At 41.1% G+C, this 23587-nt stretch overlaps 1 protein-coding gene across 1 annotated transcript in view; it reads right to left on the bottom strand.

Moving 5' to 3' along the window:
• The window catches only part of LOC134531692 (teneurin-a), a 1284829-nt gene extending 1263201 nt beyond the window's left edge, over nucleotides 1-21628 (bottom strand). Inside the window, exon 1 of the mRNA XM_063367503.1 lies at nucleotides 21545-21628. The gene's annotated coding sequence lies outside the window, so the exon portion shown is untranslated. The remainder of the gene's footprint in view (nucleotides 1-21544) is intronic.
• Nucleotides 21629-23587: the final 1959 nt, after the last annotated feature.

The raw sequence follows: 23587 nt of genomic DNA, 5'->3' as shown, positions 1-23587 counted from the left end.
CAGGAAAAAATTAATTATAAAGGTTTAAAAATTGTGTTAAGGATTTCATTGAGTCAACCTACCTTCTACCTTTAACCTCTATTTTTTACTTCTTTGCGCATTGGTTGGTTGTATTAAAAATGTTTCAAACAACAGATTTAAGAATTATAAGATTTACAAAAATACAAAAAAAAAGAAATTTGATAGTCTGTTTTCAAAGAGTGTTATGTATTTTTTAAAACTCAGTTTTTTCTACCCCTACAGCCATAACGTTTGAATCCAAAATAGTTAAAATAAATGTTTTGAAGAATATTCCTAAGGTATACAATAAATACGAACGGATTTGATTGTGTGTCTAACAAGGAAAATAATAATTTTCTTGTTCTTCATCCCTCATTTATTTTCGCCCTTAGCAGCAATGGTTGGCTGTATGAAAAATTATTTCAAACAAAAGTTTTAAAAAATATTTTATAGTTTTGCAAAAAAAATTAAAAAGTTTTTATAATGTGGCTAATAAGGGAGCCGTGAACGTTTTTCTTCATCCTCCTGTTTTTCCATCCATTGCAGTAATTGTTGAGGTTATAAAAAACATATTTAGACCAACTTTTTTGATTGAACATTTACGGGGTAAAATAATTTCAAACATACGCGATATTTTTCACGTTAAAGGAATTATATAGCGATTTTTCTGTTTGTAAAAAAAATATTTGCCATTTCTATCATATAAGTAAGATTTTGTCTACAAATTTGACATATTTTTTTTACCTTAAAAAATATATTAAGATAAATACAATGGATTCATGGTAAATTTACCTCTAAAATTTGAAACGTTTACAAATTGCATTTCACGAGTAGGAAAGTTTTAAATAAAATTTTCTGTGAATTGAAATGTTATATTTAGGCACTCTCACATTCTTATGTCCATATCATGTTCTTTTGGTTTTCTGTACTGGAAGCTTATAAGCTTGTTGCACCTCTCGCAGCAATACTGGGTCTTACGTTGTGTTTTGAATGTCCACAAATAGCAATTTTCCCACACAGTCCTTTACTTTTATTCCCACAGAATGTACTTGGTGGTTAATTTTTATTTCCGTTTATGCGACACATTGTTTCCCTGGATTATTTTGGAAGTCTGGCATTCTTTATTCGTTCCACAGTGTTTTTGCTAAGTCAATGGTATTCCAAATATTTTCATGAACTGCATTCTTGTGACGTTATTTTCTCCCTCAAAGATTGGTAAACAATCCATAGAATCACTGCCGATGTCTAGCGTTGAGTGCGGCGGCCAAGAGAAGAGCATGGGACATTTTAGTCAATAGAATCCACGCATACCTTTTGTTTTTTACAAATTAAATTCTTTCTGTTTTTATAAATTCTCGTTCATAATTTTTGGAGCACTGAACATATAATATCACAACAGAGGTTTTCTTTACATGGAGGCTATTAATAAAAGTGAGTGTGTTTCTGTTTGTCTATATTTCACATAGTGAGGAGGCGGTTAGGCTCAGAGGCGTAAAATTTGGGGTCAGTTTACTCTTTGAAGATTTTTTTTTTGAAATTAATTTTTAAAAATTTTATTAGGCAAATATTTTACTACATTTTACCGAAAATCTCCATGGCAACGGTCATTGCATTTTTGATGATGCTTTCTTTATTACTGAAAATGGCATTCGCAATATTGATGCTTTCATCGTCTCCTGGCAATGGCTATTAACTTTTTTGATTATTTATTCAAGATCAGATCTTGATACAGTCCTTCTGTAATTTTCTTTGCTAAAATATTGAGAGAGTATCAGTTCAGTAAATATGAATTTGAAAGCCTTTATAAATATGTAAATCCAAGGTGTTGTCCTTGGTTTGCGATTCTTCATGTTATCATAGTCCTAACGTTTTTCTTTCAACAGTTGATTTTTGAAATAAATTTTTTTTTGTTCAAGGTATGTTTATCACGTTCTCACGTATAGGGACTTGTATAATGAGCAGTGCAAGTGTTTTAGGCCTGTAGACTGCCGTATTGAAGCACAGATACATCAGCTAGTTCAGTATAATGAAAGTAAGGTCTTATATTTGGTAAACCCGATAATGCGCCACTTTTGCACCAACGCACGCGGAGGTCCATTGCACGAAAAGTGGAGCTGGTGCCGGGGGGAAAGTAAGAGGCCTCCTGCCCACCCTGCTGATTTGATTTCCTGCTAATTAGATAGCGAAGGCCAGCCTGGTTTACTTCAAACGCACACTTGACCCCTCCCACTTTGCTAAACTCCCATCCTCCCCTCCGTATAATAAAATACGGACCCTCTCGCCCGACCGACCGGGGAATTTTCACGTGTGGGCTTCCTGTGGGCCAGAAACTCACAACTTCCCCCACTCTCCGGTGGCCGCTGGCTGTACGCAGCAGCCCGCGCTTCAGCTCGATACAATATCTATAGTCGAAAGCGAGAGGGGAGGAAGAAGAGATATAATGAATACTCTGCTAAAATATATTTAGAATTATGTTTAAATCTTGAATGGATGAAGTTTGAAATTTGCACATGAAGAATTAAAGATATTATTAGGATGATAAGAGGAAAGAAACGGGAGAACCATCAGAAAACCTTCTCACTGACGTAATGTCCTGCTTTCACCTCGCCGGGAGTTGATACTTAATTGATTTGGTAATCAATGCAGTCCACGAAAATTTTTAATTCACCTTAGTGGGTATGTGAAAATGTCTTTTATCGCAAACTTATGAATAAATAACTGGGTTTTCAAATGCAGAGATGATTCCTTGAAGTTGTAAATTGTTCTAAGGCGATGAAATTTATATAATTACCATAAATATTATAACCCTCTACAATTTAAATTCCTTGTACACTAAAGTTAACTTTGAAAATGACTTACTATAGGATGCGACTTTGCACTTTCCTGTCAAATGGCCACCGTGGTTTTAGCGTGGCCACGGGTGAGAGCGGACACATTGCTCACAGTGTAGTAACATTAAAAATCTTTCAAGTTTAAACTTAGAGCATACTAAAACACGTAAAGAAGGTGAGTTAAATTGTAAACAACAAACCTTACATTAGTTCTAATCTAAACTGAACGGTACGACCGCTTACAAAATACGCGTGATTGCATAATATCATTCGATAATTTGTCTTTGTTATTTTAAATATTTGTAATCGTTTTAATAAATTATTAAAGTATGCATTGTAGATAAACCAATCAAGTTCTACTACTTGTGTCATGTGTGTGTTCGTCTGTAATGCCTTATAGACATAATGTTACACCAAATACCTTCATACGCTGTCGTCACAGTGTTCAATATCTTCATTACTAAGAATTTATTTACATTTTATTGGTGCATTTTTTATAAATTGTGCAAAACAACAATTTTTCGGTAACTTTTCGTAGAACTTAAAATATTCTCTAAACAATGTTTTTTTATAAGTGTCACGTTTTAAATCTCCAAAATGTAATTTAATAAATTTTTTATTTTAAAAATTTTTTTACTACACCGTACAAATGATTTAATTATTTGAAATTTTAAAATGTTGACTTCCAACGATTACTAGAATCCCAGAACAAATTCCAAGGACAAGTTAAACCCATATTTTCGACCGGGTCAGTGTAAAAAGTCAAGGTCATCCACAATGGCAGCCATGACTTCACACATCCCAGCTGGAGGCACGCTGAACCCTTTGTTCGGACTGCAATAGGTGACTGGAATAAGCACTTCAAAAGCGAGATCAAACAATGCATTGAAACAGTTATCTTTATAAAAAACATTTTACTTAAGATATTAAAATGTTTGCAGAAAAACTGAAGAGACATTAAGGATTTGTGGAAAATAAATAATGTCATTTAGGAAAATCGATGTTAATTATAATGAGTTTTACTTTGTGCAAATAGAAGCAGCAATATAAAATTATCGCTTCTATCTTTAGAGGGTGAGGAATAAAATAAAACATGACATAACTTAAGCAAAAACTATATGGCCACCTATAAAAATGGTTCTTCATTAGCAAGGAAAAAACAAATGTTAGAAGCGCGAGAACTACTTTGGGTACAGAAAACACGAAGTAGAGAAATACAGAAATATTTATCCTTAATTATTCAGGGAACTCATAGATTGTCAGAAGAATCAATTAATTAGCCAAAATTTCATTAATGTTTATAATAAGCCTTTTTTGTGATGTATCTGTACAACCATAATTTGCTCCTATCTCATTAAAAGAGTACACATATATTGAGAAGCAGTTGAGAGTAAATGATTGTTACTTTATAATATTAAATAAGTGTTAATAAGAATTAGCTTTACTTTGAGGAATGTTATGACATTTAAGATGTATCAGCTCTACCTTAAGCGAAAAATATATGAAACATATATATTAGGTGAAACATTTACTCTTATAATTCAGACCTAGCAACGACTGATGGGTGTAAGTTTTAATTATGAGAGCTAAGTCACAAGTTTAGACTCAGCGGCTTTTGAGTGGTAAATATATATCTCTTCTTGGAGCGATGAAGCAAAAAACTAAAAAAAAGCATCGGGGGCTACCTAAAAAGGAAAAGCAGAGTAAAATTAAGCACATCAGTGTTATCTTCATTTAATAAAAAACAAACTAATCCAAATTCTATAGGTGATAAACGGTCGGAGAGTTTCGCCTATGTAATCTTTAGTAACTAAAGCAAAGATTAAGTTAAAGATAAAGCTAAATTTAAAGGAAAGTGTGCCTACATCGACAGATAAATCTTTGAATGACCGATGAATAAAACAAAATTAATGCTTACGGTCGGAGAGTTTCGCCTATGTAATCTTTAGTAGGTAACTAAGACAAAGATTAAGTTATAGATAAAGCTAAATTTAAAGGAAAGTGTGCCTACATCGACAGATAAATCTTTGAATGGCCGATGAATAGAAAAAAAATTAACGCTTACCTTGCACGAAGATGCATCGGTCGGTGAAAGAATGAGCTTGCCTCTAGCAAGGAAGACATTCACAAAAACATTAAGGACCCACCTGCAATGAAGAATCGAGGAGTTTGCTATCCTAACATTCGAGTGGTAGACTCACACAGATAAGGCGACCGCCCACATGAAGAAAAAGCGATGGGTTATGTGTCTTAACAGTAGTATATAATAGGGGCTCCGAGATCAGGGTTCAGGGTGTGGATTGGGATTGTCGGTCAGCCATCTTGGATTGTGACGTCACGGCAGCCATCTTGGATTGTGGCGTCACGGAAGCCATCTTGGATAAGCGTAACGGGACATAATGTAACGGGACAAGTAGATCACGGCGGTCATTTTGGATCCGCCATCTTGGATCCGCCATTTTTGATGACGTCATTGTGTGTTCTCGAAAATTCCGGTGATGTGTTTTCCGCCATATTGGATGATGACGTCACCGTTGCAATTTTAGTTACGGCCGCCATCTTTAACTTTTTTATTTATTATCCGATTTTAACGATTTTTTTTAAAATTATAAAAAAAAATCCAATAATAAAATTTTAATAAATTATTAATAAAAAAATTACTTTTTCGACACGGAGTTCGGAGTCCTCGGTTCGAACCCGACAGAGGCAAAAAAAAATTAAAAAATGGCGACCGATCCTTCCCCCGCGGTGGACGCAGGCAGAATGACCCCCACCACTTTTACCAACGCATATACGAACATACCCCCCCCCCTCCACCCCCCTTTTTTAATTTATTATTTTTTTTCTCGCACATGACGCTCCGCCCCTCCCCCACCGCCCTTTTGTAAATTATTATTTTCTCTTTTCAATGTACCTCTACAAAAAATTTTGTAATCAAAAATAAATAAAAAAAATCTTATAATGTTTTTGATGATAAAGTATGTATTAAAAAAATTCTACGTCTACTCGTCACGAACAAGGTACTCGGTAGGGGGGAGGAGGAATTGAAGTAAAAACTAATGTATATATGTATGTACGATTACGTAGAAAAAAATTTAATGTTTGTGTTTTATCATAATAATAAATCATCGAGTCACTATACTCAATTGTTTTTTAAATATAATCTCTAAAACTTTATACCTGTAAAACTAATTATACATCTTTATACTTGGAAAAATATAAATTCTTTATGACTTTATACTTGTAAAGAAAATTAATTCGTTATAACCCTATACTTGGAAAAAACCTTTTCATTTCGTCTTTATAGTTAAAAATATTAAAAGTTACTCTTAATAAAATAATTTTTGTAATATATTGTTAGCGAGCGGCGACCAGCACACGTGTCCTGGAAGAGGACATCTGGTCTGTGCCCCCCAGCGCCGTGTCCCACGGTCCGACGAGCGGCATGGAGGGGGAAGATGCACCTGCATGCAGCAGGTGTGAGGAGGGATCATATTTCTGCAAAGTAAGATCTCCCACCACCCCACCCTTCCACCACCGCCGGGCCCCCCACCACCGCCACGGGCGCTGTGGAGGGGGTAAAAGCCACGACAGTCGTCCAACGTCTTTCGGCCGGGGCGGTCGCGCTTCTTGTACGCTCCCCGCATGACGCATATATACACGTACAGAAATAAATAAAAAATACAATTTATTACATACAAAGATTTATTTATACAAAATATGTTTTACACACAAGTTTTTACACAAACTCATTGTTTTAAAATATCCTTTTCATCAATCCACGAGTCAAACTCTGGTCCATGATGCAACCATCGTATTAATGCCTTGCCCTTCTTACGCCGTAACACTTTTTCAACGAGAAAAGTATCTGGAAATTTAGTTTTCATAATCTCTTCTCCATAAAACGCTCCTTTTATACGTTTTCCTTTCAGATCCTCGAGAAAATAAGTACGTGGATACGTATTTTTTATTCTACATACACGAAAAAGTTCACCAGTCCAATTCCCCTTGTAAGGCCTGTGAAAAATTCCGCGATTTTTCGAAATCCGCACAATGTCGCCGATATTCGCTTTTTTCTTTCGCGAATCTAGTATATTCGTCTTGGAGTACACAGTTCGAAGCAGTCGATTATCCTTTACGTCCTTCGGCTTCATTTTCGTGGTAGAATGCACAGTAGAATTGTATTCTCGCACGAGTTTAGGAAGTAAACTCAGCCACCTGTAATTACCGTTCGCTGTAAAATTCCTATACAGTTTATTCTTCATCGTACGAATCACACGTTCTGCCATTGATGCTTTGACACCGCTAAACATAGAATAATGCGTAATGTCAAACTTTTTCATCAGTGCCTTGAATGATGCATTGTAGAATTCTTTCCCGTCGTCCGTCTGCAGTAACGAAGGTCTTCGTTTATGTTTCAAAATATTCGCCATGACACTCGTAACTTCCACGGCGGTTTTCCGTTTTAAGGGTCTAGCCCACAGGAACTTTGAATAGGTGTCTATGACTATGAGAATGTACCTGTAGCCCTTGTTCACACGCGAATATTCGCACATTTCGAGCAGATCAGACTGCCAATTGTCGTCCAATCCTTTGATTTTGATTTTTCGACGCGGATAATTACGTCTTGCGGGTTAATGCAACTCGCCCGCAATGGCAAACTTTGACATGATAACTATTCAATATAACCCGCTTCCCGTAATTCTTCAAGTATGGAAGCGATTTCGTTGGTGTGCGAATTATTTCCCACACTCTGAGATGCCTGCAGCAGTCTAAGACGATCAACTATTTCATTGGGGTCGTCATAATATACATAGTCCAATTTTCTACCAGTGTCGAGTTTATAAAGTCCGGCCCCTTCGATGTCTAAGAAAAGACTAGCTATCAAAGGATATTTCTCATGTTCATAATCTTTGAAACGACCCGTTTTCGGGTCATTTTTCGCGTAAACGGCGTTGGAAGCATCCAGCAATCTTCTATATTTTCGCAAATCCACCTCTGAATATCGTCGCGGTTTTTTACGAAACAAAAGTTCGCATAATCCACGAGTAAGTTTTATCACCTCTTTTCCACATTCAATATTATCGCCGGACACGAAATGTACTTCCTTCGAACCAAGGACCCATTTACTACCTCGTTTATGCACACCATACGTCGCGTCGCTGTTTCGAGGCACAGAGGAGGCCAGGTACTCGCTAGCGAGAGGACCGACTTCGAAACCTTTTTTATTTCGAGGTTTCTTCCTAAGAGTTCGACCGACACGAACTTCGTCTTCGCTAGTAGATACGTTGGAATCGTCTGTTAATTGTGGACTTCGCTTTCGTTTGCCCGTGGACATAGTTTGCGGCTCTTCTTTTACTTCGATTTTAGTCGGTTTCTCGTTTTCGACGTCCCCTCGCCTGGCTATGAAACTATCCAGACGGGCACTCAAGGGCTTCAACTTTTCCTCTCTTCGAACCTCGTCGCTTAATCTGTGTTGCTTGGCGAGCAAGTACTTTGTTCGTATGGCCTCGATGACATCGTGCAGTTGCTTAGCCAAATCGGTGTTAACATCCATACTGTTTATTTCGAAGCACCTTTAGACACCAGACGTGAATTAAGTTTTGACAGAAGCGACTTTAGGTCGTCGCGTCTTTGCGCATTCGAAACTTCGATCATGTCGCGAATTCGAGAATCCGAAGCTTCCACGCGCTGGTCTATGGCTACGAGGTACACTATTATTTCGTCTTTTGCTCGTTTTATGTCTTGGCCAAGTAGCGAAATGTATTTACGTATTTCATCATCGTGTTTCACGGTGCATAGTTCGGTACGCGGAGCTCGACTGCTGCGTCCAAATTTAGAAATGCAATGATTCATGTTTGACGATAAACTGATCGAAACCCTGTTTGTACCTGCCCTTATATAGAGGCCAGTCCTTTACGATGACTAGGAATCCGTGTTCATCTTTCCAACACAAGGAGCACATGTCTTTGAATTCCTGAAACGTCATGTCGGTGTTTACGTGATCGTCGTAAGCGTGGCGTAAATTAAGTTCGTCCATGCGAAACAAAACTATGACATTCGCATTATCACGCAGCCAATGTTTTGGTATTCTACCGTACGTCTGACACAGGTATACGCAGTCTACCTTGGCGTGTCTGCCCATGGAAAAGTACTCTTGTATTATGCCTTGTTTCTCACAAGCCACATCATCGAACACAAACACGGAATTAGGCTTTGCTTCGTCGGTAGACACCACATCGGTATTAGCGCTAAACGGAAAATACTCCAGACCATCCACCGAGCGAAGAACAGCGGCCAAGCGCTGGTACTTTGGCTGTTGCAACGACTTGGAATACAAGTAAACGTTCTCGAACCGAAGACCGTTTGGCTCCTCCAGTAAACTCAGTAAAACACACGTCTTGCCGCAGTTTGACGGTCCCGCTATGATGCAACGTACGGTGGACGGTAATATTATACCATGTCGCGATTCACGACCGATAGTTTCATCGTCTTGCGTAATGCACTCTGGCAAACAAATGTCTTGCTTGACTACCTCCATCGTACTGACGAAAATTCTATAAGAGCAATCGTATTTATTGATTTTAGGTCAGTTGTATTTAATGTCTCGAAGAGGTAAGAACAAAAAACACATCGGCGCGGGACTCGTAAACTCGCTGATAAACAACCTACCATTCGAGCTACACATTCCCGGCTACAGATTTTGCGGCCCCGGAACTAAACTAGCGAAAAGGTTAGCTCGCGGTGACGTGGGAATTAATTCTCTGGACGAAAAGTGCAAGCAGCACGATATCGCATATTCATTAAGTAAGGATCTGGAATCTAGGCACAGAGCAGATCAGATATTGGCACAGGAAGCCGAAGATATAAGCAAATCGCCGGACGCGGGACTAGGAGAGAAAATCGCGGCCTGGAGCGTATCTAAAATCATGAAGGCAAAGACGAAATTAGGAATGGGCGCTCGTCGCCGGACCAGGTCTCGCAAGACCAAGAAGCGCAAGACACAAAGATCCAATAATAAAAAGGGAGGATTTTTACCGCTGCTGGTGCCTGCTATAGGTGCACTAGGCGGGATCGCAGCAGCCGCGGCAAATATCGCTAGAGCAGTCAACACTAGCAAGAACCAGCGAAAGCAGTTGGAGGAAGCACAACGACATAATGCAAGCATGGAAGCCATTGCCATCGGTAAAAAAAACGGCGCAGGACTGTACCTACGGCCGCACAAGGCAGGCCGAGGCATAAAAAAGAAACGAGTAAAGAGAAAATCCTAAGTTCCCTGCCGAAACGACCGCTCACCAACGTAGATTTAATAAAGTACGCTCGTAAACTTAAAATACCAAATTTCCGTGACGTGTTTATGCGAGACACTTTGCCCAGCAAGCCAAACACACGTGAGCGCGCCATAATTAATTTAGACACGTCGGCGGGTCGCGGCACGCACTGGGTGGCGTATGTAAAGACGGGGAAAAAAGCTACTTACTACGACAGTTTCGGTAATTTACGCCCTCCGCCCGAACTGCGACAGTACCTGGGCCGGACCACTACGTTGTTTTACAATTACGAAACGGAACAGAGGCCTAATCAAACAAATTGCGGACACTTGTGCTTGAGATTTCTGACCAAATATGAAGTATGAAAAACGAGTATATTTTTTCTTATATAAAATAAACGTACAGTAGCGAAAATCAATCAGTCATGTCTGTAACACTCATATTGACAGGTCGTAGCTCGCAGCTACGAGCCACATTCTACCCGCCTCTGGATTTAGTCGGAGAATGGAGCATCGGGCTCGTAGATTTTCAAACGTATAATGCCATACCTAATATCGACGAGGAAAACTGCAAAATGTGCTTCTTGAAAAGTGATGGAACATCAGCTCGGGAAGTTGCCATACCTACCGGCGCATACAAGTTGAGCGATATTACAAATTACATCAAGCAAGCCCTGTCTCCAAACACAATTTTCGAATTGCGAGATAATCCAAACACGCTACAGTGCGAACTTTACTGCAGTGAAATTGTCGACTTTACGAAACCTGGCACCATAGGTACCATGCTAGGATTCGAACCGAAAATATACGCAGCCAAGACCTTGCACGTCTCCACGCGACCTGTAAATATCATGTCGACAAATGTAATACGCATAAACTGTAATTTGGCAAGTGGAACGTACCTCAACGGACGACTAAACAACATGCTACACGAGTTTTCACCAACGGTTTCGCCCGGATATAAACTGGTCGAAGTACCGCAAAGTATCATTTACGCCCCTGTGCTCACCAAAACAGTACACGAAGTGGTAGTGGACATTGTCGATCAAAACTATAAACTAGTAAATTTTAGAAACGAAGAAATTACACTACGTCTGCACTTGAAGCGATGGGACTGATTTTCAAGACCTATAAATCAAAGAAGAGACACGAACCCAGGACCAGTCTGTTGCGAGGCCGCGGTGCGTTAACACCTCTTAACGTTGAGTATCTCCGCAGTTTAGGCTACAAAGTTCACAAGCATGGAAGATTATTTAAACGTGTCAGAAAAAGCTCAGTTTAGCGACGATGTAAATAAATTTGAATATCACTGCTACGCTCCCTACCTCCAAGGGCCGTACATGCTTGGTAGGGAAATACGCATCCCGGTACAGAAACAAGACGTATATACTCTACCCTGCCAGTCTATTATTCGTATAAGAGGCACACTGACAAAGGCGGACGGATCACATCCTACAACTGCATACTTTGGTCGAAATGGAATATTGCATTTATTCGAACGAGTTATTTTCGAATTGAATAATATTGCAATCGATGAATTGTGGGACTTGGGCATTACTGCCACGATGAAAAATTTCCTGTCACTAACACCGAACGACCTGAGCGCGACCAAAATCGCAGGTTTTGGAATGGAACCCGATTTCAAGATTCCCATCTACGAATCTGGAAAATTCGAAGTTAGCATACCGCTGTCGATGCTTCTCGGCTTCGCGGAGGGTTACAAGAAAATATTAATTCAAGCCCGTCAAGAACTCGTGTTAATTCTAGCGACATCGCACCTGAATGCTGTCGTGGGAGCACCCGGAAACGACCCCCAGCCGGTCGCAGTCACCGTCACGAGCATCGAGTGGTTTGTTCCGCACATAACCATCAGCACGAAAGAAAGAGAAAGACTTTTAAGTTACGTCAAAAAGGACAAGACGGTCGAAATTGCGTTCAGGAGCTGGAATCTCGTAATGTGCCCCTTACTGACCCAGAATAGACGCAATCACTGGGTCGTCAAGACGTCGAGCAGTACGGAAAAACCTAGATATATAATATTAGGTTTGCAGACAGACAGAAAAATGAACCTCAAGACCGACAGATCGGTGTTTGACCACTGTTTTATGGAAAATGTAAAATTATTTTTAAACAGCGAAAGTTACCCGTACGTGGACATGAACATTAATTTTGAAAACGGCGGTATTTCCTTGCCGTATCACATGTACACGCAGTTCCAATCTTCGTACCACGGTCGAGAATCGCACCCGATCCTGAGTCCAGACAAGTACAAAACCATGGCTCCGCTAATCGTATTTGACGTGAGCAAACAAGACGAATCGATTCGCAGTTCTATGATTGATTGCCGATTGGAAATTTCCACGAAAGATGACGTACCGCCACTCACAACTGCGTTCTGTCTAATCCTACACGACAGAGTAATTAATTACGATGCGTTTTCAGGTCTCGTGAAAATATTGTACTAGATATAAATACGTCTGCATGTATCATCCCATCATCAGTTGGTCTCAGGATGTACTGTAACATGCAGGGGTTCCAGAGCCAAAATGGATTCGTGCTCAAGGAAATTGGCATCACTCACGACGGTCGGACCCGGACCCGCAGCTTCCGCCCCCCGTATCCGTGGAAACTACTAGACGAAAAAAGTAAACGGTCGAACGAATGGCTATGTAAATATTATCACGGACTAGAGTGGGACGAAGGAAAAATTCCGTACCATCAAGTCAAAAACACACTTCAAGACTTACTTCATTTGTCTGTCTGTCTGCAAAGCTAATATTATATATCTAGGTTTTTCCGTACTGCTCGACGTCTTGACGACCCAGTGATTGCGTCTATTCTGGGTCAGTAAGGGGCACATTACGAGATTCCAGCTCCTGAATGCAATTTCGACCGTCTTGTCCTTTTTGACGTAACTTAAAAGTCTGACTCTTTCTTTCGTGCTGACGGTTATGTGCGGAACAAACCACTCGATGCTCGTGACGGTGACTGCGACCGGCTGGGGGTCGTTTCCGGGTGCTCCCACGACAGCATTCAGGTGCGATGTCGCTAGAATTAACACGAGTTCTTGACGGGCTTGAATTAATATTTTCTTGTAATCCTCCGCGAAGCCGAGAAGCATCGACAGCGGTATGCTAACTTCGAATTTTCCAGATTCGTAGATGGGAATTTTGAAATCGGGTTCCATTCCAAAACCTGCGATTTTGGTCGCACTCAGGTCGTTCGGTGTTAGTGACAGGTAATTTTTCATCGTGGCAGTAATGCCCAAGTCCCACGATTAATCGATCGCAATATTATTCAATTCGAAAATAACTCGTTCGAATAAATGCAATATTCCGTTTCGACCGAAGTATGCAGTTGTAGGATGTGATCCGTCCGCCTTTGTCAGCGTGCCTCTTATACGAATAAACGACTGGCAGGGTAGAGTATATACGTCTTGTTTCTTTACCGGGATGCGTATTTCCCTACCGGGCATGTACGGCCCTTGGAGGTAGGGAGCGTAGCGGTGATATTCAAATTTATTTACATCGTCGCTAAACTGAGCTTTTTCTGACACGTTTAAATAATCTTCCATGCTTGTGAACTTTGTAGCCTAAACTGCGGAGATACTCAACTTTAAGAGGTGTTAACGCACCGCGGCCTCGCAACAGACTGGTCCTGGGTTCGTGTCTCTTCTTTGATTTATAGGTCTTGAAAATCAGTCCCATCGCTTCAAGTGCAGACGTAGTGTAATTTCTTCGTTTCTAAAATTTACTAGTTTATAGTTTTGATCGACAATGTCCACTACCACTTCGTGTACTGTTTTGGTGAGCACAGGGGCGTAAATGATACTTTGCGGTACTTCGACCAGTTTATATCCGGGCGAAACCGTTGGTGAAAACTCGTGTAGCATGTTGTTTAGTCGTCCGTTGAGGTACGTTCCACTTGCCAAATTACAGTTTATGCGTATTACATTTGTCGACATGATATTTACAGGTCGCGTGGAGACGTGCAAGGTCTTGGCTGCGTATATTTTCGGTTCGAATCCTAGCATGGTACCTATGGTGCCAGGTTTCGTAAAGTCGACATTTTCACTGCAGTAAAGTTCGCACTGTAGCGTGTTTGGATTATCTCGCAATTCGAAAATTGTGTTTGGAGACAGGGCTTGCTTGATGTAATTTGTAATATCGCTCAACTTGTATGCGCCGGTAGGTATGGCAACTTCCCGAGCTGATGTTCCATCACTTTTCAAGAAGCATATTTTGCAGTTTTCCTCGTCGATATTAGGTATGGCATTATACGTTTGAAAATTTACGAGCCCGATGCTCCATTCTCCGACTAAATCCAGAGGCGGGTAGAATGTGGCTCGTAGCTGCGAGCTACGACCTGTCAATATGAGTGTTACAGACATGACTGATTGATTTTCGCTACTGTACGTTTATTTTATATAAGAAAAAATATACTCGTTATTCATACTTCATATTTGGTCAGAAATCTCAAGCACAAGTGTCCGCAATTTGTTTGATTAGGCCTCTGTTCCGTTTCGTAATTGTAAAACAACGTAGTGGTCCGGCCCAGGTACTGTCGCAGTTCGGGCGGAGGGCGTAAATTACCGAAACTGTCGTAGTAAGTAGCTTTTTTCCCCGTCTTTACATACGCCACCCAGTGCGTGCCGCGACCCGCCGACGTGTCTAAATTAATTATGGCGCGCTCACGTGTGTTTGGCTTGCTGGGCAAAGTGTCTCGCATAAACACGTCACGGAAATTTGGTATTTTAAGTTTACGAGCGTACTTTATTAAATCTACGTTGGTGAGCGGTCGTTTCGGCAGGGAACTTAGGATTTTCTCTTTACTCGTTTCTTTTTTATGCCTCGGCCTGCCTTGTGCGGCCGTAGGTACAGTCCTGCGCCGTTTTTTTTACCGATGGCAATGGCTTCCATGCTTGCATTATGTCGTTGTACTTCCTCCAACTGCTTTCGCTGGTTCTTGCTAGTGTTGACTGCTCTAGCGATATTTGCCGCGGCTGCTGCGATCCCGCCTAGTGCACCTATAGCAGGCACCAGCAGCGGTAAAAATCCTCCCTTTTTATTATTAGATCTTTGTGTCTTGCGCTTCTTGGTCTTGCGAGACCTGGTCCGGCGACGAGCGCCCATTCCTAATTTCGTCTTTGCCTTCATGATTTTAGATACGCTCCAGGCCGCGATTTTCTCTCCTAGTCCCGCGTCCGGCGATTTGCTTATATCTTCGGCTTCCTGTGCCAATATCTGATCTGCTCTGTGCCTAGATTCCAGATCCTTACTTAATGAATATGCGATATCGTGCTGCTTGCACTTTTCGTCCAGAGAATTAATTCCCACGTCACCGCGAGCTAACCTTTTCGCTAGTTTAGTTCCGGGGCCGCAAAATCTGTAGCCGGGAATGTGTAGCTCGAATGGTAGGTTGTTTATCAGCGAGTTTACGAGTCCCGCGCCGATGTGTTTTTTGTTCTTACCTCTTCGAGACATTACATACAACTGACCTAAAATCAATAAATACGATTGCTCTTATAGAATTTTCGTCAGTACGATGGAGGTAGTCAAGCAAGACATTTGTTTGCCAGAGTGCATTACGCAAGACGATGAAACTATCGGTCGTGAATCGCGACATGGTATATTATTACCGTCCACCGTACGTTGCATCATAGAGGGACCGTCAAACTGCGGCAAGACGTGTGTTTTACTGAGTTTACTGGAGGAGCCAAACGGTCTTCGGTTCGAGAACGTTTACTTGTATTCCAAGTCGTTGCAACAGCCAAAGTACCAGCGCTTGGCCGCCGTTCTACGCTCGGTGGATGGTCTGGAGTATTTTCCGTTTAGCGCTAATACCGATGTGGTGTCTACCGACGAAGCAAAGCCTAATTCCGTGTTTGTGTTCGATGATGTGGCTTGTGAGAAACAAGGCATAATACAAGAGTACTTTTCCATGGGCAGACACGCCAAGGTAGACTGCGTATACCTGTGTCAGACGTACGGTAGAATACCCAAACATTTGCTGCGTGATAATGCGAATGTCATAGTTTTGTTTCGCATGGACGAACTTAATTTACGCCACGCTTACGACGATCACGTAAACACCGACATGACGTTTCAGGAATTCAAAGACATGTGCTCCTTGAGTTGAAAAGATGAACACGGATTCCTAGTCATCGTAAAGGACTGGCCTCTATATAAGGGCAGGTACAAACAGGGTTTCGATCAGTTTATCGTCAAACATGAATCATTGCATTTCTAAATTTGGACGCAGCATCGAGCTCCGCGTACCGAACTATGCACCGTGAAACACGATGATGAAATACGTAAATACATTTCGCTACTTGGCCAAGACATAAAACGAGCAAAAGACGAAATAATAGTGTACCTCGTAGCCATAGACCAGCGCGTGGAAGCTTCGGATTCTCGAATTCGCGACATGATCGAAGTTTCGAATGCGCAAAGACGCGACGACTTAAAGTCGCTTCTGTCAAAACTTAATTCACGTCTGGTGTCTAAAGGTGCTTCGAAATAAACAGTATGGATGTTAACACCGATTTGGCTAAGCAACTGCACGATGTCATCGAGGCCATACGAACAAAGTACTTGCTCGCCAAGCAACACAGATTAAGCGACGAGGTTCGAAGAGAGGAAAAGTTGAAGCCCTTGAGTGCCCGTCTGGATAGTTTCATAGCCAGGCGAGGGGACGTCGAAAACGAGAAACCGACTAAAATCGAAGTAAAAGAAGAGCCGCAAACTACGTCCACGGGCAAACGAAAGCGAAGTCCACAATTAACAGACGATTCCAACGTATCTACTAGCGAAGACGAAGTTCGTGTCGGTCGAACTCTTAGGAAGAAACCTCGAAATAAAAAAGGTTTCGAAGTCGGTCCTCTCGCTAGCGAGTACCTGGCCTCCTCTGTGCCTCGAAACAGCGACGCGACGTATGGTGTGCATAAACGAGGTAGTAAATGGGTCCTTGGTTCGAAGGAAGTACATTTCGTGTCCGGCGATAATATTGAATGTGGAAAAGAGGTGATAAAACTTACTCGTGGATTATGCGAACTTTTGTTTCGTAAAAAACCGCGACGATATTCAGAGGTGGATTTGCGAAAATATAGAAGATTGCTGGATGCTTCCAACGCTGTTTACGCGAAAAATGACCCGAAAACGGGTCGTTTCAAAGATTATGAACATGAGAAATATCCTTTGATAGCTAGTCTTTTCTTAGACATCGAAGGGGCCGGACTTTATAAACTCGACACTGGTAGAAAATTGGACTATGTATATTATGACGACCCCAATGAAATAGTTGATCATCTTAGACTGCTGCAGGCATCTCAGAGTGTGGGAAATAATTCGCACACCAACGAAATCGCTTCCATACTTGAAGAATTACGGGAAGCGGGATATATTGAATAGTTATCATGTCAAAGTTTGCCATTGCGGGCGAGTTGCATAAACCCGCAAGACGTAATTATCCGCGTCGAAAAATCAAAATCAAAGGATTGGACGACAATTGGCAGTCTGATCTGCTCGAAATGTGCGAATATTCGCGTGTGAACAAGGGCTACAGGTACATTCTCATAGTCATAGACACCTATTCAAAGTTCCTGTGGGCTAGACCCTTAAAACGGAAAACCGCCGTGGAAGTTACGAGTGTCATGGCGAATATTTTGAAACATAAACGAAGACCTTCGTTACTGCAGACGGACGACGGGAAAGAATTCTACAATGCATCATTCAAGGCACTGATGAAAAAATTTGACATTACGCATTATTCTATGTTTAGCGGTGTCAAAGCATCAATGGCAGAACGTGTGATTCGTACGATGAAGAATAAACTGTATAGGAATTTTACAGCGAACGGTAATTACAGGTGGCTGAGTTTACTTCCTAAACTCGTGCGAGAATACAATTCTACTGTGCATTCTACCACGAAAATGAAGCCGAAGGACGTAAAGGATAATCGACTGCTTCGAACTGTGTACTCCAAGACGAATATACTAGATTCGCGAAAGAAAAAAGCGAATATCGGCGACATTGTGCGGATTTCGAAAAATCGCGGAATTTTTCACAGGCCTTACAAGGGGAATTGGACTGGTGAACTTTTTCGTGTATGTAGAATAAAAAATACGTATCCACGTACTTATTTTCTCGAGGATCTGAAAGGAAAACGTATAAAAGGAGCGTTTTATGGAGAAGAGATTATGAAAACTAAATTTCCAGATACTTTTCTCGTTGAAAAAGTGTTACGGCGTAAGAAGGGCAAGGCATTAATACGATGGTTGCATCATGGACCAGAGTTTGACTCGTGGATTGATGAAAAGGATATTTTAAAACAATGAGTTTGTGTAAAAACTTGTGTGTAAAACATATTTTGTATAAATAAATCTTTGTATGTAATAAATTGTATTTTTTATTTATTTCTGTACGTGTATATATGCGTCATGCGGGGAGCGTACAAGAAGCGCGACCGCCCCGGCCGAAAGACGTTGGACGACTGTCGTGGCTTTTACCCCCTCCACAGCGCCCGTGGCGGTGGTGGGGGGCCCGGCGGTGGTGGCAGGGTGGGGTGGTGGGAGATCTTACTTTGCAGAAATATGATCCCTCCTCACACCTGCTGCATGCAGGTGCATCTTCCCCCTCCATGCCGCTCGTCGGACCGTGGGACACGGCGCTGGGGGGCACAGACCAGATGTCCTCTTCCAGGACACGTGTGCTGGTCGCCGCTTGCTAACAATATATTACAAAAATTATTTTATTAAGAGTAACTTTTAATATTTTTAACTATAAAGACGAAATGAAAAGGTTATTTCCAAGTATAGGGTTATAACGAATTAATTTTCTTTACAAGTATAAAGTCATAAAGAATTTATTTTTTTACAAGTATAAAAAAATATAATTAGTTTTCCAGGTATAAAGTTTTAGAGATTATATTTAAAAAACAATTGAGTATAGTGACTCGAGGATTTATTATTATGATAAAACACAAACATTAAATTTTTTTCTACGTAATCGTACATACATATATACATTAGTTTTTACCTCAATTCCTCCTCCCCCCTACCGAGTACCTTGTTCGTGACGAGTAGACGTAGAATTTTTTTAATACATACTTTATCATCAAAATCATTATAAGATTTTTTTTATTTATTTTTGATAACAAAATTTTTTGTAGAGGTACATTGAAAAGAGAAAATAATAAATTACAAAAGGGCGGTGGGGGAGGGGCGGAGCGTCATGTGCGAGAAAAAAAATAATAAATTAAAAAAGGGTGGCTGAGGGGGGGGGGGTATGTTCGTATATGCGTTGGTAAAAGTGGTGGGGGTCATTCTGCCTGCGTCTACCGCGGGGGAAGGATCGGTCGCCATTTTTTAATTTTTTTTTGCCTCTGTCGGGTTCGAACCGAGGACTCCGAACTCCGTGTCGAAAAAGTAATTTTTTTATTAATAATTTATTAAAATTTTATTATTGGATTTTTTTTTATAATTTTAAAAAAAAATTTCGTTAAAATCGGATAATAAATAAAAAAGTTAAAGATGGCGGCCGTAACTAAAATTGCAACGGTGACGTCATCATCTAATATGGCGGAAAACACATCACCGGAATTTTCGAGAACACACAATGACGTCATCCAAAATGGCGGATCCAAGATGGCGGATCCAAAATGACCGCCGTGATATACTTGTCCCGTTACGTTATGTCCCGTTACGATGTGTTCCGTTACGCTCATCCAAGATGGCCGCGTGACGTCAGAATCCAAGATGGCCGCCGTGACGTCACAATCCAAGATGGCCGCCGTGACGTCACAATCCAAGATGGCGGACACCGGCTCCCGGCTCCACCGCCTGGCGCCTGATCTCGGACCGGCTATTACACACTACTCTTAACATGAGAGAGGACAAAACTCACTAAGAATCTGAGGCTCCAGGTGGATCAATAAAAGACAGAAATACATTCCAACATTTAGAGGAAAAGACAGGAAAATATAAACCAAAAGCTTAAAGCTCACCTGAAGCGAAGTAGCGATTGGTAGAATCGTACTTTGAGAGAGGAAGACACTAACATATAAGTCAAAGGCTTATGTGAAACGAAAAACCGATGTGGTATCAGTCTTATCTTAAGAGAGAGAGAGAGAAAGACTCTCAAAGATAAGCAGTAGGCCCACCTGGAGCAAAGAAGTTATGGGGTGCAGTACTACCTTTAGAGGTGAAGAACTAACTGATAAGCCAAAAGCACACCTAGTGAGAATAAGCAAAGGAGTGAAGTTTTATCTTGAAATAGGAATACTCTTACAGATAAGTACAATTTGAGTGAAGAAGCGACAAAGTGAAGGTACTATCTCAAGATAGAAAAACTCTAACAAATAAGCCGAATGCCCACCTGGTGTGAAGAACGACATAGTAACAGTACTACCTTGAGAGAGGAAGACTCTAACAGATAAGCTGAGAGCCCACCTGGAGTGGATAAGTGACAGAGTGATGGTCCGACCTTGAGAGAGGAAGACTCTTACAGATGAGACAATGGCTTACCTAGAGTTACAATACACATAGTGATGGTCATACTTTGAAAAAAAAAATACTCACAGAAAAGCAGAGGGACCGCCTGGAGTAAAACAAACAATGGGTTGCAGTCCTTCCTTCAAATAGGAAGACATTCATAGATAATCCGATAGCCGACCTGGAGTGAAGATGTGACAGAGTGATAGTCCTACTTTTAAAGAAAAACACACTCACAGTAAAGCCAAGGACCCACCTGGAGTGAATAGACGACATAGTTACGGTACTATATTGAGAGAGGAAGATTCTCACAGATAAGCCAATTGCCCACCGAGAGAAGTTACGACGGGGTGTAGTCCTACCTTTAGAGGGAAAGAAACTCACAGAAAAGTTGAAGGTACACCTGGAGCAAAGAAAGTACGGAGTGATACTCCTACTTTTAAAGAAAAACACACTCACAACTAAGCCTAGGGCTCACCTGGAGCGAAGAAGCGATGGAGTAACGTCCAATCTTGAAAGAGGAAGATGCTCACAGATAAGCTAAGGCCCCACCTGGAGAAAGAAGAGTCAAAGGGAAGTCCTACATTGAGAGGGAAAGACTCTAAAAGATAAGCCGAGGGCTCGCCTGGAGTGAAGAAGTTATGGGGTGTAGCCCTACCTTGAGAGAGGAAGTTTCACACAGAAAAGACAAGGGCCCGAATGGAGTGAACAAGCAATAGTGTGACGGTCCTAAATTGAGAGAGGAAGTTTCTCACAGACAAGCCAAGGGCCCAAATGTAGTGAACAAGCAATGGTGTGACGGTCCTACCTCGAGAGAGGAAGTTTCTCACAGACAAGGTCCCAAATGTAGTGAACAAGCAATGGTGTGACGGTCCTACCTTGAGAGAGGAAGACTCAGAGAGATAAGCCGAGGGCCCAAATGGAGTGGCGAGGATAACGAAGCGACGGTCCTACCTTGGGAGAGGAAGACGCAGTTGTTGCCCGACGGCGTGGCAGCGCGGTACTCGGCCTCGGAGGCCGGCTGGCTGTCGCCGCCGCCGCTGGTGGTGAGCGTGTAGTTGACGGAGCCGCCGGTGCCCGAGCGGGCCCGCAGCGTGGCGTGACCTTGGAGCGGGTGGTGCAGGGAGGGTCCCCTGGGGGGCACCTCGGGGGGCGCCGGCTCCGGCGGCGAGTCGTCCGCCAGGTCTGCAATTCAATTCCAGCGCTCGCCCTGACGCTCGCTCCTAAATATGCAACACGCTTCTAAATTCATAACCGCAGCCGCCGGAGAATACTCCGTATGCCCGGCAACTCTCGTGGGATGCTGCAAGGGAGGTACTATTTATTAATAATTCATGTTTATATATTCTTGTCTTTAACTTTTGGTAATAGTTTTAAAGAAATTGAGCAAAACATTTTTACAAAATTTTTTTTAACATCTCTAATGTTAATTTTTGTACACTGCATTTAATAAATTTTAGAAATTTTTAGTTCTATTGCTTTTTTCTAAACAATATAGTTATAAAGGTATGTAAAACAACATATAATATTGCAGTAAATTAATGTAACTAAATTATTTCTACAAACTACGTACAATTTCATAAACCTGAATTTCACAGGTTTGAAAGAAATTGACTTTACCTAACTTTAAACATTAACTACTAAATTTACCATAATTAAATGAGATGTTACCTTGTTCACTAACCATGGAAGCAATAGAAAATCAAACTGATAAGAGCAACCCTTAATTAAGTCGTTTATGTTGGTATATGCATGGTATGTTTACACATAATATAATAAAAGCACAATAGATTTTTTAAGTGAATTATTCAGATTTACACCCACCATAATCCACTGCAAAGATGAGGGTATATTTAAGAAAATAGGACATGAAAGTTTAAATATTTGCTACTTGAATACATTTATAAAGCTAATATACTTTATTTTTTGAGCATATACCTTTCTTACTTTGTTATTAGCTAACTTGCGTGTTACATAAAATACAGCAAATATGTGATTTACATTTAATATCTTAACACACTTTTTTTTAGTTCAGTAATTTCTAGTATGATTCATGCAAGTAGGTAACGAAATTATAATTTTTTAAGAAATATTGAAATATGTCAGAAAACTATTAACATTTAAAAACTAAAATAAAATGATTTTAAAGTAAATTAAATTCTTTCTTAGCCATTGTCTTATCAGATATCTTTGATTTAGAGGTGGAGCCATCTCGAGACTGTAGTGTTTACCAACGATTTGCCTCGGATTACAGCAAGTATCTTCAGGGTTAGTATCTACTGAGAGCTTGGAAAGGATAGGGCTCTTTTTTACTTACTAGTGGTCTTATTGAGGTAGGCAATGACGATAGACTGCCGCTTTTTGGCTCAAGTGCCAGTTAATCAGAGTAGAACTCTCCCAAAATTGGTTTCTTTATCGGAAAATCATGTGTGACATTTCCTGATAGGCTGTTGTTGGCCAATTAATGTTAAAACCCTGTGGGGCTTTCCTTATCTTGGTTTCTGTTGGCGTTTGTTTTTACTTTTCAATAAGTGGGACCTGTATTTAATTGGTCAAGTTATGTTTATTATTACATTTGAATAAATGCCAGGTCTGGACATGCTCTGACACAGAAGAAATTAATCACATCCGCACTAGCCGACAGAGCCAAAGAAATCAGCGACGAGTCAAAACAAAGCGAATAACTAAAAAAAAAAAAAAAAAAAAACTTATCATAGCACTGCTCTCCAGTGAACAGAAACAGACAGCTATGTATAAGAGGCTGAGGGAGTGTGCTGGTCTGACACTTGCTGTGAGGTCGCCGACGGACACGGTGTACCTAGTAGGCCGAGGGAGATGTGGGAGGTCTCGGACGGTCACTGTGGATGCGGCGGTCGAGAGAGACGGACGAGTACGGCGGACCATGGCGGACAAGTTTAACAGTTTAGGCGAGCTGGTACGCGAGGAAGAGGTTTTGGATGTTACCAAGATCAGGGTCGTGCCGGCAGGAAACGAGCA

Source organism: Bacillus rossius, chromosome 5 (assembly GCF_032445375.1).
Source record: "Bacillus rossius redtenbacheri isolate Brsri chromosome 5, Brsri_v3, whole genome shotgun sequence".
Taxonomy (NCBI): Eukaryota; Metazoa; Arthropoda; class Insecta; order Phasmatodea; family Bacillidae; genus Bacillus; species Bacillus rossius.
The sequence above is the reverse complement of the archived record's forward strand: the minus strand, read 5'-3'. Positions and strand labels throughout refer to the sequence as shown.